The sequence below is a fragment of the Tamandua tetradactyla genome, chromosome X (assembly GCF_023851605.1).
Source record: "Tamandua tetradactyla isolate mTamTet1 chromosome X, mTamTet1.pri, whole genome shotgun sequence".
Taxonomy (NCBI): domain Eukaryota; kingdom Metazoa; phylum Chordata; class Mammalia; order Pilosa; family Myrmecophagidae; genus Tamandua; species Tamandua tetradactyla.
In genome coordinates, this window is record NC_135353.1 from 84,437,754 (window position 1) to 84,448,940 (window position 11,187).

Consider the following 11,187-nt stretch of genomic DNA (forward strand, 5'->3'; position numbering starts at 1 on the left):
TCCTCCTTAAAAGTCTCCCAGTGATTAGATTAAGCATCACTCATTGCAGAAGACACTTCCCTTAGCTCATTACAAAAGCAATCAGCTATGAATGCAGCTAGTGTAATCATGATTTAAGTCCATGAAATATCCTTATAGCAACAGACAGGCCAGTACTTGCCCAACCAGATGACTGGGTACCACCACCTAACCAAGTTGACACATGAACCTGATCATGACAATTATCCTATTATGTTTGACTGTTGAAAGGATTTTGTTTCTTCTGTTTCTCCTCAAGGAAGGAAAAAAGGGAAGTTCCCATTGTTTTTATACAAATTTTCCTCCCCAGTGGTTTTGATTTGCTCAACTACTCTCCTGTGCACAAGGCCACTTTTTCACTACAATTTTTAGTCTTGGGCCCACCTTGACTTATAGTGCTTTACTTCCCTTCCTTTTTTTTGCATGGTTTTTAGGTTTCTGGTAACTTCCATGTTAGGATAGTCTTCCTCAGGTGGCTAAATGGTAGCAGAGTTCATTTTTTCATTTATGTGCCCTAGTAATTAGAGTCCAAGTTGATGTGTGCACCATTTGCCAACAGTCTTATGTCCGGGGGGCCACTTTGCATATGCCCACTTGCTGATGTTGGGGCCTCACCTGGAGTCTATGTGGCCTTGGGTCCCCATACTTGATTGTTTGTGGGGTTCTAAGTCACTGCCATGGGTAGGTGCTTTGTGGTCTGCAGCCACCACAGGAGGTGCCCTGGGCTGGAGTGATGCCATTGTGTGACCCTTAAATCTTGCATGACCAAGTGTGAGATAGGGGTCCAGAAAGGCAGTTCTGAGTTTGAGATTTCCTACCTTCTTTTTTAATGTTCTTTTTTCTTCAGTTCTGTGTTACTGGAGCCTTTTTTCAGTTTCTATCACTCTCCAGAGTTCCACTTGAGTAGGATCAGCCCTTTTATTTAGTTGTCTCTATAGGAAAAATTTCCAGGGAATTCTTATATCACTATCTTGATGACATCCTCTTAATATTTTTTTAACTGATAATAGCACACTCTCACCTTAATTAGTTGGAGAGATGACTCTGAAGACATAAAAAGATTGACTTAGGAAAACATAAACGATAACTTAAAGGAGATATTGTTTTATGACTTATAATTCTATAGCCATTAAATTAAACTAAAAATTATAAGGGTCTTCATAAAAGATTTACTTTAGTGAATAGATTTTTTAAAGAGTGAGTGAAATTAGCATAGTAATTTTTGAAAGGTGCTTTTAAAGCTCAGCTTGTTTTCTGATGGTAGTTCAAACACTTTCCAAACAAATATACTTACACTATTCATTTTCATAGAAAAATATTTCTTCAATATCCATCAAGAAATTAAACTTCATCAAAGTCCATGTTTCAATTACAAAATTTTCTAATTAGGAGAATTTGAATTATTCATGCATTCAACAAACATTTTATAGAGAACCTAATAAGTGGTAGGCAATATTCCAGGTACTTGGAATGCATAAGTGAACAAAATAGATGAAAAGTTCATGCACTCTTGGAGCCTAAATTCTTGCAAAGAAGATTCATGAGATTTGAAATACATGCAGGGAGGATGTGATGGTATTTCAGTGGTAGAATTCCCACCTGTCATACAGGAGACCCGGGTTTGATTCCTGGCCCATGCACTTCCCAAAAACAAACAAACTAGAACAACAACAATAAAAAAAACCAAAGCAAAAATTCCAGAAATGGTGCTGCAATAAGGGGATACTCACATGGAAAAAGAATGAAATGTGACCACTGCCATACAGCATGCAAAGAGAATACAAAACAAAACCTAAGAAATACACCCAGGAACAGAGTGGGGATGAGAAATATTTGCTTAACCTAAAGGGAAACATTGCATAACATTTTTAATGCCCATGTTACAAAGTAATTCATTAATAAATTTTAGCTGTTTCACCTCAAAAGAGTGCAAGACAGAGATATTCATTCTTATTTCCATTCTGTTCTTTTATTCTCTGTGTTTATGGATTAATATTTCACTCTGTGTGTGTGTGTGTGTGTGTGTGTGTGTGTGTGTGTAGCAGAAGATGGAAGAGAAATGTTTGATAACTATAGCTTCTGCCTTTTCCTATGTTTCTTACAATTTCTTTATGCTTGTCTCTTTTTCATCCTTCTATCTCTTTCTCTCCCAATCTCTGTGTACCCGATGTCTCTCATTGTAGCCTGTTTATCTTGTTTATCTCATTAAATCTCCCAACACCCCTTTGTGATCAATACTTTTATTATCTATTTTTACAGATGAGAAAATAAGAGCAAGGTTGCTACTTTAACCATTTCACCAAATCTTATTAAAGACCAGGTATTCTGACTTCTAATCATGAGATATCTCCATTGCACTAAATGTTTCACACTTGTTTTTAAAAAAGGCAGAAAAGGATTCAGTTGCAGGTAATATGGAGGAAACCCACACCTCCATTTTTGTCCCACAGAATGCAGTGATAAAATCTAAACATAATGCATGGTGCACATATTTGAGGTCTCTGAAATGTAAATATCAGCAAAAGCATCAGAGAAGAACTCCTGAATTCATAGTTCCATGGAATGTACAGTGAGTTTGTCATTGTTTGCAGATGGTATCTCTCAGGTAGCTGAACTCAGGACAACCAGAAACACAGAGCAAGCACTCTGTGGCAGAAAGAATGAAAAAGAAACAGAAGCCTATAGGTTCTGGTTCAAGGAGAAGAAAAGGGAACTCCTAAAGCTAGGGGTAGTGAGTAAAATCCTCTAGGGTTTCTTTTTGTCTTTTTTTGCCTTTCACTCAACTTAACTAGGTAAAGTGTTTGCTAAAACAAAGTATAATCAAGGCCAGGAATCTGATAACGAATTGTTCAAAATGTTTGAGGCACAAACCAAAATTATTCAGCCTATGAAAAACCACAAATATCTCAAATTCACATGGGAAAAGACAGTTAAGAGATGCTAATGATGAGTTGACAGATTTTGGAATTATCTGACAAAGTCTTTAAAGCACCTATTACTAAGATGCTCAAACAAGCAATCAAGAAAACTCTTGAATCAATATAAAACAGAAAAATACCAGTAAATAAATGTAATGCATAAATAAGAACTAAATAGAAATTTTAAAATAAAAAAAATCTATAACTGAAATAATAATCTCACCAGATAGACTCAATAGGAGAAGGAAGATAACAAAGGAAAGTGAGTAATTTTGAAGATAGATCAAGATAAATGACCTAATCTGAGCAACAGAGAGAAAAATGTTTGAAACAATTAAGAGAACCTCAGGGGCATGTTGGGACAACAATAAAACCTAGAACCATAATTTAGTGCTTTTCCAGCCATAAAGGTAGGTGATTGTCAAAGTGGAGATAGCGGAATGTAAACCATGCTTGTGAGCTGGTGGGAATCCAAGATGTATTGCTCTTAAATGGCAGTGTTGACCTCCAACCAAACACAGAACTATTCTGTTTTGTTCCCTTCCTGAGAGTACAAAGATGGCAAATATGAATGCTGGCAATTCTGAGAAGGGAGTGTTGGCAATAACTTGAAACCTGAGGTTCTAGTAATAAAATAATCTTACTGTTTGTCTTTATTCAATTACAGTCCTGGCTTTCCTGGAAGTCAATTCTTTGTTGAAAGGGGAAAACATTTTGGCTGAAAAAATAGTGTATATACTTAATGCCACAGTGAAAGAGCTCCCTCATTGTAACGTCTGATTGAAAACAGGGATTTCCACCAGTCTTGTCTTATTCATTATTCTGATAAGTGTATTAGCTATTTGGGTTAAATGCATCTGTTTACCAAAACCATCAAAAACTTATGTCATCAAAATCTTATCCTTAACCATTATGCGTGTCTGGAATTCTCAGTGGGGAGTAGGGAAGATGCTAAAGTTAATGAGAGTTGAGACTAGTCCAGATGGAGACTGGAGAAATGACTAGAGCAAAATGACTAGCTGCCTTTAGGGAAGGACACAATCCAAACATCAAATTCCAGTAATATGAGGGAATAAATTCTAATCCAGATTATCATTCGTTTATTCACTGAGGAACTATTTCTTGAGAGACTACACTGTGCTAGGCACAGTTCTCAGTGATGAGGGTACTGCATTGAGCAAGACAGCCAAAATTCCTCCTCTCATGGAGCCTATAAATTTAGTCAGAGCAAAAACACATTATTAGGTAAACAAATTAGATAAAGTCAGATATAGCCATAAGGGCTGTCATAGAAATGAAACAGTCATGTGATAGTGACAAAATGGAAATGGGAGTGGGATTAAGAAGGCTACTTCATATATGAAGAACATGGAGTCATTTTAGTTGAGACCTAAATGATAAGAGGAATGTGGGCATGAGACGATCTAGTTTAAAGGAACAGCAAATGCAAAAACCTGAGATGATAAGAAGCTTGGCCAATTTGGCTAGAGCATTAGAGAGGTAGGCAGGGGGACAGACCACTTGAGACTTTGGGGGCTGTCTAAGTTAGGATTCTCTAGAGAAACAGAACCAACAGAAGCTATCTGTAAACATGAGATTTATAAAAATGTTTTACACAACCATGAGAATGCAAAAGTCCAAAATCCATAGGCAGGCTGTGAAGCTGGCAATTGTGATGAAAGGTCTTGAGACACTCCACAGGAGAGGCTCATGGGCTGAAGAAAAAAATTCTCTCTTCTCCTTTAAATGTCTTAAACCAATCAAACCAGACCAAACTGATTGGATTATCTTGTGCAGAATTCTTGGCAGGAAGTCTTTCTGATTCGGGATCTTGAATATACCACTGCTTTCTCACGTCCAGGGTGCTAGTTGAGTTGTTTGAACTTGGTCTTCTTTGGTTTCCCTTGTAGGTATTAGATTGTTTTTCTCTTGCCACTTTCAAGATTTTCTGTTTCTCTTCAACATTTGACAAGCAGATTAGTATGTGTCTTAGGGAAGGTCTATTTGGATTTATTCTGTTTGGAGTTCATTAGGCTTCTTTGACTTGCATATTTATGTCCTTCATGTGGGTTGGGAAGTTTTTCCCCACAATATCCTCAACTACTCTTCCTAGCCCTTTACTCCTCTCTTCTCCTTCTGGGACACCAATGATTCTTCTATTTGCATGCTTTGTTTTGTCTATCATATCCCTGAAAGCCCATTCAAATTTTTCCATCTTTTTTTGCCATTTGCTGTTTTGAGTTTTTGAAGTCAGTTATCCTGTCCTCTATATCACTTATTTTTTCTTGTCTCTTCAAATCTGGTATTGTGTGCCTCTAGTATGCTTTTTATTTGGTCAACAGAGACTTTAATCTCTGTGATATCTGCTATTTTCTATTTATTCTTTCAAATTCCTTTTTATGCTCTTCTACTGTCTTCTTGATCTGTTTTATGTCATTTACTATCCCACTTATTTTTTCAGGTGGAATTTTATGAACATCTTTGATTAGTTGTTCCAATGTCTGTATCTCCTTTGGTGTTTTAATTTGGTCATTAGGCAGGGCTATATCTGTCTGCATGGTTATATACTTAGTGATCTTACGCTGTCTTTGTGGCATGCAAATATCTCGATTGATTTACTTTGGAAGTTGATTTCTTTCAGTAGTCTAAGGCTTTGGGTTTGTGGGATGGTTGTACAGCAGGGATCTGGGTATGAGGTGGGACACTCAGGGCAGTGATATGTTTCAGGGCAGGTATAGGTGCAAGTTGGGGATGTTACACTGAACTTGTGAACATGGGTTCCCAGCAGCTAAGATAGATGTAGCTGTGTGGGTGCACTGATCTGGGGGGTGTAACCCTGATGTGCACATTGGTCTAAGGCATGAGGCCCTTTGTGCACATGCGTAGAACTGTGGGAGTAGCTCAGTTTTATGCTTTCATAGATTGGTGGTAGATGTGACCTGGCTGCAAGGTCAGCAATTTATCAGAACTGGGAAGTGTGGCTGAGGGTTGTGCATATGCACGGTTCTAGAACTGCTGTAAAGTGTGGTTCCTAGAGCTGAATGACATGATTGGGGCCCATTGCTCATGCGTGGGCCTAGCAGTGCTATAAACTGATGTGCAGAGCATGGGGGAGGGTGCGGCGAGGCTGTGTGACACTATGGGCAGGGAGCAGGGTTAGCCTGGGTATGGAGGTTAGTTTCCACAACCTTTATGCACTGGTAATGGCATGCAGGGAACAGGGAGGGGAACGTAGTGCTCAGGAGGGGTGCAAGAGAGGGGGGTTGAGCTGTACTTGAGGTGGTCTTGTGGGGCAGGTATGTCCACTGGGGCTGGTGGGGTGGGGGCTCCTGGATTTAGGGGATGGGAGATGGTGATGGGGTTCCAGTTTGTGGGGTGTGGGGTGAGTTGTTGGTCGTGGGGCTGCACTGGTGAGGGTAGAACACCTAAGGAACATGGCTTGTCTTACTTCCTAGTCCCTGGCTTCCACCTGTTCACTCCTGTGGGCTCTGCACTTTGGCATCAGGTTCCAGCTTTCTGTCTCTCAGTTCCTAGGCCTCTGCAGCTAGGGTTGCACTCTGTGGTGCAGAAGGCTCTCCCAGGTGAGCCACACTCTGGAATTGTAACTTCAGCCACCCTCCTGTCCCTTCTCTAAATTTTCCGTGGAGTAGGGCTAATCTTGAGCTACTTTATTTAGCCATCTTCCAGGAAGTCTCAGCCATCTTCACAGTCATACAGAATATTTTTAAAAAGGACTCTCAAATCTTATAGGTATACCTAAGAGTTACTTCTAGAGGATCTCTTTTGTTGTTCAGATGTGACCTCAGTCTCTCTAAGTCCAACTCTGCAAATGAAATAATTGCCCTCCCTCCTACATGGAACATGACATCCAGGGGTGAAAGTCTCCATGGCAACGTGAGAGATGACTCCCAGGGATGAATCCAGACTTAACACTGTAGGATTCACAATTCTATCCTGACCAACAGGGAGAAAAGAAGTGTAAGTATTAAAATATCAGTGGTAGAGGGAGTTCAAATAGAGTTGACAAACTACTCAGGAGGTTGCTCTTATGGAAGCTTCAGTTAGACCTTGCTACCTCTCATAACCTGCCAAACCCCAACTAGGACCATTCCAGCCAATCCTAAAGAACCCCTAGGGCAATATATAAGATTTCAGAAGGGTTCCAATGCACTAGAGTAACTTCCCAGAAACCTACAACTTCCAGATGGGTCCTTGGTCCACATAAGCCCTGAAAACTAGTCCAGCCTCTTCAGAACATCAGATAGTTCCATCTCCCCACCCCCTATTAGTGACACCCCTTCCAATATCAAAAATTTAGAATTGCCATAGCCTAAACACCTCTAAAGAGAGGGATGGAAAGATCAAAGGTAATGGTGGAGTTGTACAGACAAGATAGGATTTAACAAATGAATATGAATGCTGAATCATTGAATTGATATCTCTTTTACTCTCTAGTATTTTAGAACAGCTAGAACTAAAAACCTAAAATTGTGGAATTGTAACCCATGTCAAATTCTGAAATATGTTCTACATCTAATTGTGGTGCTGCACTTTGAAATTTATAGCTTTCTTGCATATATGTTATTTTTCACAAAAAAAGAAGGAAAAAAGTCTATTGTGGTGATAAAAATAGTTTTAAGCCCTCTAGCATCCTATATTCTGGAGCAGCTAGAAGGAAAAATATGAGAGGATCATATGTTAGCCCATGACAAACTCTGGGATCTGTCCTGTAACTACTTGTTGAAGAACGTTTTGAAAATTAGTGCTTTCTTAATTTCTTTGTTTTGTATATATGTTATACTATACAATAAATAAGTTAAAATAAAAAAATATTCTGGATACAAGTTTTTATGGGACACATGGCTAGCAAATATTGTCTAACCAACCATGACTTGTCTTCTCATTCTTTTTATGGTGTCCTTAACATAGCAAGAGTTTAAAATTTTTGGTGAGATACAGCTTATACAATGATTTCTTTTCTTAAATTTTGCTTTTGATGCTGTTATCTTGGTTTAACCCAAGTTTGTAGGTATTTTTTACCTATGTACTTTTCTATGAGGTTAATAGTGTTAAGTAATACATTTAGGTTTATTATTCATTTTGAGTTAACTTCTGAATTAAAGTTGAGGTTCATTCTTTTTACATATGAATGTCCAGTTCCTCCAGCATCATTTATTGAAAACACTTTGCTTTCCCCATTGAACTGGCTTTGCATCTATGATGACACACGTGATGTTCATGTGTCAATGTGGCCAGGTTATTGTGTCTGTTTGGTCAAGTAGCAAACACTGACCTGATTGTTACTATGAAGGTATTTCATGTATTTGAATCATTAGTCAGATGATTGACTTTATAGCTAATTACATCTGCAATCACCAAAGGAAACCACCTTCAGCAATGAGAGAAGTATCATCCAATCAGTTCTAGGCTGTAAAGGGAGAACTGATTATTTCATCAGTCAGAAAGAATTTCTAGCTCTCCTTCAGCTAGCCAAATTCTCCTCAGGAAACAGTCACTTGACCTCCTTCTTCTCTGAGAAATGAGCCATCTCACCTCCACCCCTAGAGATTAGCCCTGCTGTGCCTGATAAACCTGTACTTGTCTCACCTGAGGAAACAACCATTACACCTCTTTCTGCAGAGATTAATCCTGTTTCACCAGATGAAACTGTAATGGAATGCCCTGAGGTAGTTGACATGCAAGACTCTGCTAATTCCTCTCATGACCCACACCCACCACCCCTCCTTAATTTCACACCTACAATTAGACTGAAGTCCCAACAGGCCTGAAAGGTGAGATAAAAAGTGTGACCCATGAGAAGGTGTGCTACACAGCAAAGGAACTGCAGGATTTTTCCAATTTATAGAGACAGAAATCAGGAGAATATGTGTGGGAATGAATATTAAAGGTGTGGTATAATGGAAGTAACAAATTTTGATCCGGCTGAACTTATTGATATGGGCCCACTAAGCAGAGATTCTAGATTCAATGTTGTAGGTCAGGGGGTTTTAAGGGCTCTATAGTTTGTTCCCATGGTTGATTAAAGCATGGACCATAAAGTGGCCTACAGTACCTGAAGTTAAATGCCATGACTGCCTTGATATAAGGGAAATGAGGGCATCTAAAGGTTTAGGGATATTGGAATGCAAGAGTAGAATTAGCATCAAAACCTGCTCATCCGTTCCAGGAATGTCTGGAAGACACACCTTTCAGCAAGATTGTGAGGAATAAATTTGTGGGAGCAGCTTCATCATCCCTTAAGAGCTCTGTGGTTGCTCTTCTCTGTAGGTCAGATATTACTGTGGGAACTATCATCATTGGACTTGGATCTTTAAGCACAATGATAATGATTGGGACCCAGATTGGCAGGAACTAAATAGTTACACTTTATCACCAAAGACAAGGAAGGTGTGCCTCCCATAATGGACAGTGGACTTGAAGCTGTAATCAAAATAGTCTAACTTGCAAACCTAGGGTTTTGGCTACTTCATGGAGTATGTAGAAGTTAAATAGATGGACAGCTTGCTAAATTCTTACTTGATCTGTGTAAGCAGAAGTGTTCTAGATAAAGTGAACTAGACTCCAACTTGAGTCAAAGGTACAGAGTCATGGGTCTTCCATCAGTTTGTAGACTTGACACAGTTTACAGGTCCAGAACGACTGGAAGGGAAGACCAGGTTCTCTTGTGGTAAGACTCTATAACACAACCACAAATTTAAAGTGTATATCTTCCTCCTAGTCTTCCCTAAAGGGACCTTTGGACTTTTACCAGGGTGATTGTGCAATGGGAAAAAGGAAATGATCAGACTTTTCAGAGGTTATTAGATCTTTCAAATGGACAAAAAGCAAAAAAATATTTGAGTCTCATGTGAATGCTCAGCAGAGGGTAACTTTGTCAGAGAAGTATTCTACCAGTCAAGTGGATAGGATAACCCAATCTGTTGATGCCAGCTAACCTCTTTTCTTGGCCAATTCTGTCTTTGTCCAATGGGCTTGTAAACAACATGGCTATGGTGATAGAGATGGGGGTTATGCATGGGCATGGCAACATGGACTTCCCCTTATCAAGACCAACCTGGCTACAATCACTGCGAAGCATCCATCTATCAGCAGCAGGGACTAATTCTCAGTCCCTGATAAAGCACCATTCCCTGAGGTGATCAGCTTGCTACTGTTGGCAGGTTGATTACATGGCATCACTTCAATCATAGAAGAGGCAGTATTTTGTTCTTCATAGAATAGACACATACTCTGGATACTGATTTGCCTGCCCTGCATGCAACACTTCTGTGAAAACTATCATTTGTGATCTTACAGAATCCCTTATCCAACATCATGATATTCCACATAGCATTACTTCTGATCAGACAACCCAATTTGCAGCAAATGAAATGCAGAAATAGGAATATTGCTATATAGGTCATTGGTCTTACCATGTGTCCCATTATTCTGAAGCAACTGCATTGATAGGATGGTGGAATGACATTTTGAAGATTCAATTACAGCACCACCTGTGTGGCAAACCTTTCAAGGCTGGGACAATATTCTGCAGGAGACCATATGAGCTCTAAATCACCATCCACTCTACAGTACTTTTTCTCCCTTAGCAAGGATTTATGGGCCCAGGAGTCAAGGGGTGGAAATAAGTCTCACCAGTCACTATTGTTCTTAGTAATCCATTAGACAAATGTTTTGCTTCCTGTCCTTGCGACATTAAGCTCTGCAGGTATACAGACCTTAATATTTCTATGATGACTGCTTCCACCATAAGACACAGCAGTGGTTCCATTGAACTGTGACTTAAGACTGCCATGCAACAATTTGGGCTTCTCATGCTTCTGGGAAAACAGGCAAAGAAGGGAATTTCTGATTAATCTTAATTATCAAGGGGAAATAGGATGGATGCTACATAAAGGAGGTAAAGAAGAGTTTGCCTGGCATGCAAGAGGTCCTATAGGATATCTCTCAGCACTATTATGCCCTGTTATTAAAGTCATTGGAAAATTGTGACAACCCAAACTGGGAAGGTCTACTAATGCCCTGACTTTTCAGGAATAAAGGTTTTGGTCACCCTACCTGGCAAAGAACCAAGACGAGCTTAGGTGATTGCTGAGGAGAAAGGGAATATTAAATGCATAGTGGAAGAAGGTAATAAATACAAGCTACATCTACATGATCAGTTGCAGAAACAAAGATTATAATGGTTATGAGTATTTCTTCCTTATTTTGTTTTGAACATGATTTTATATAT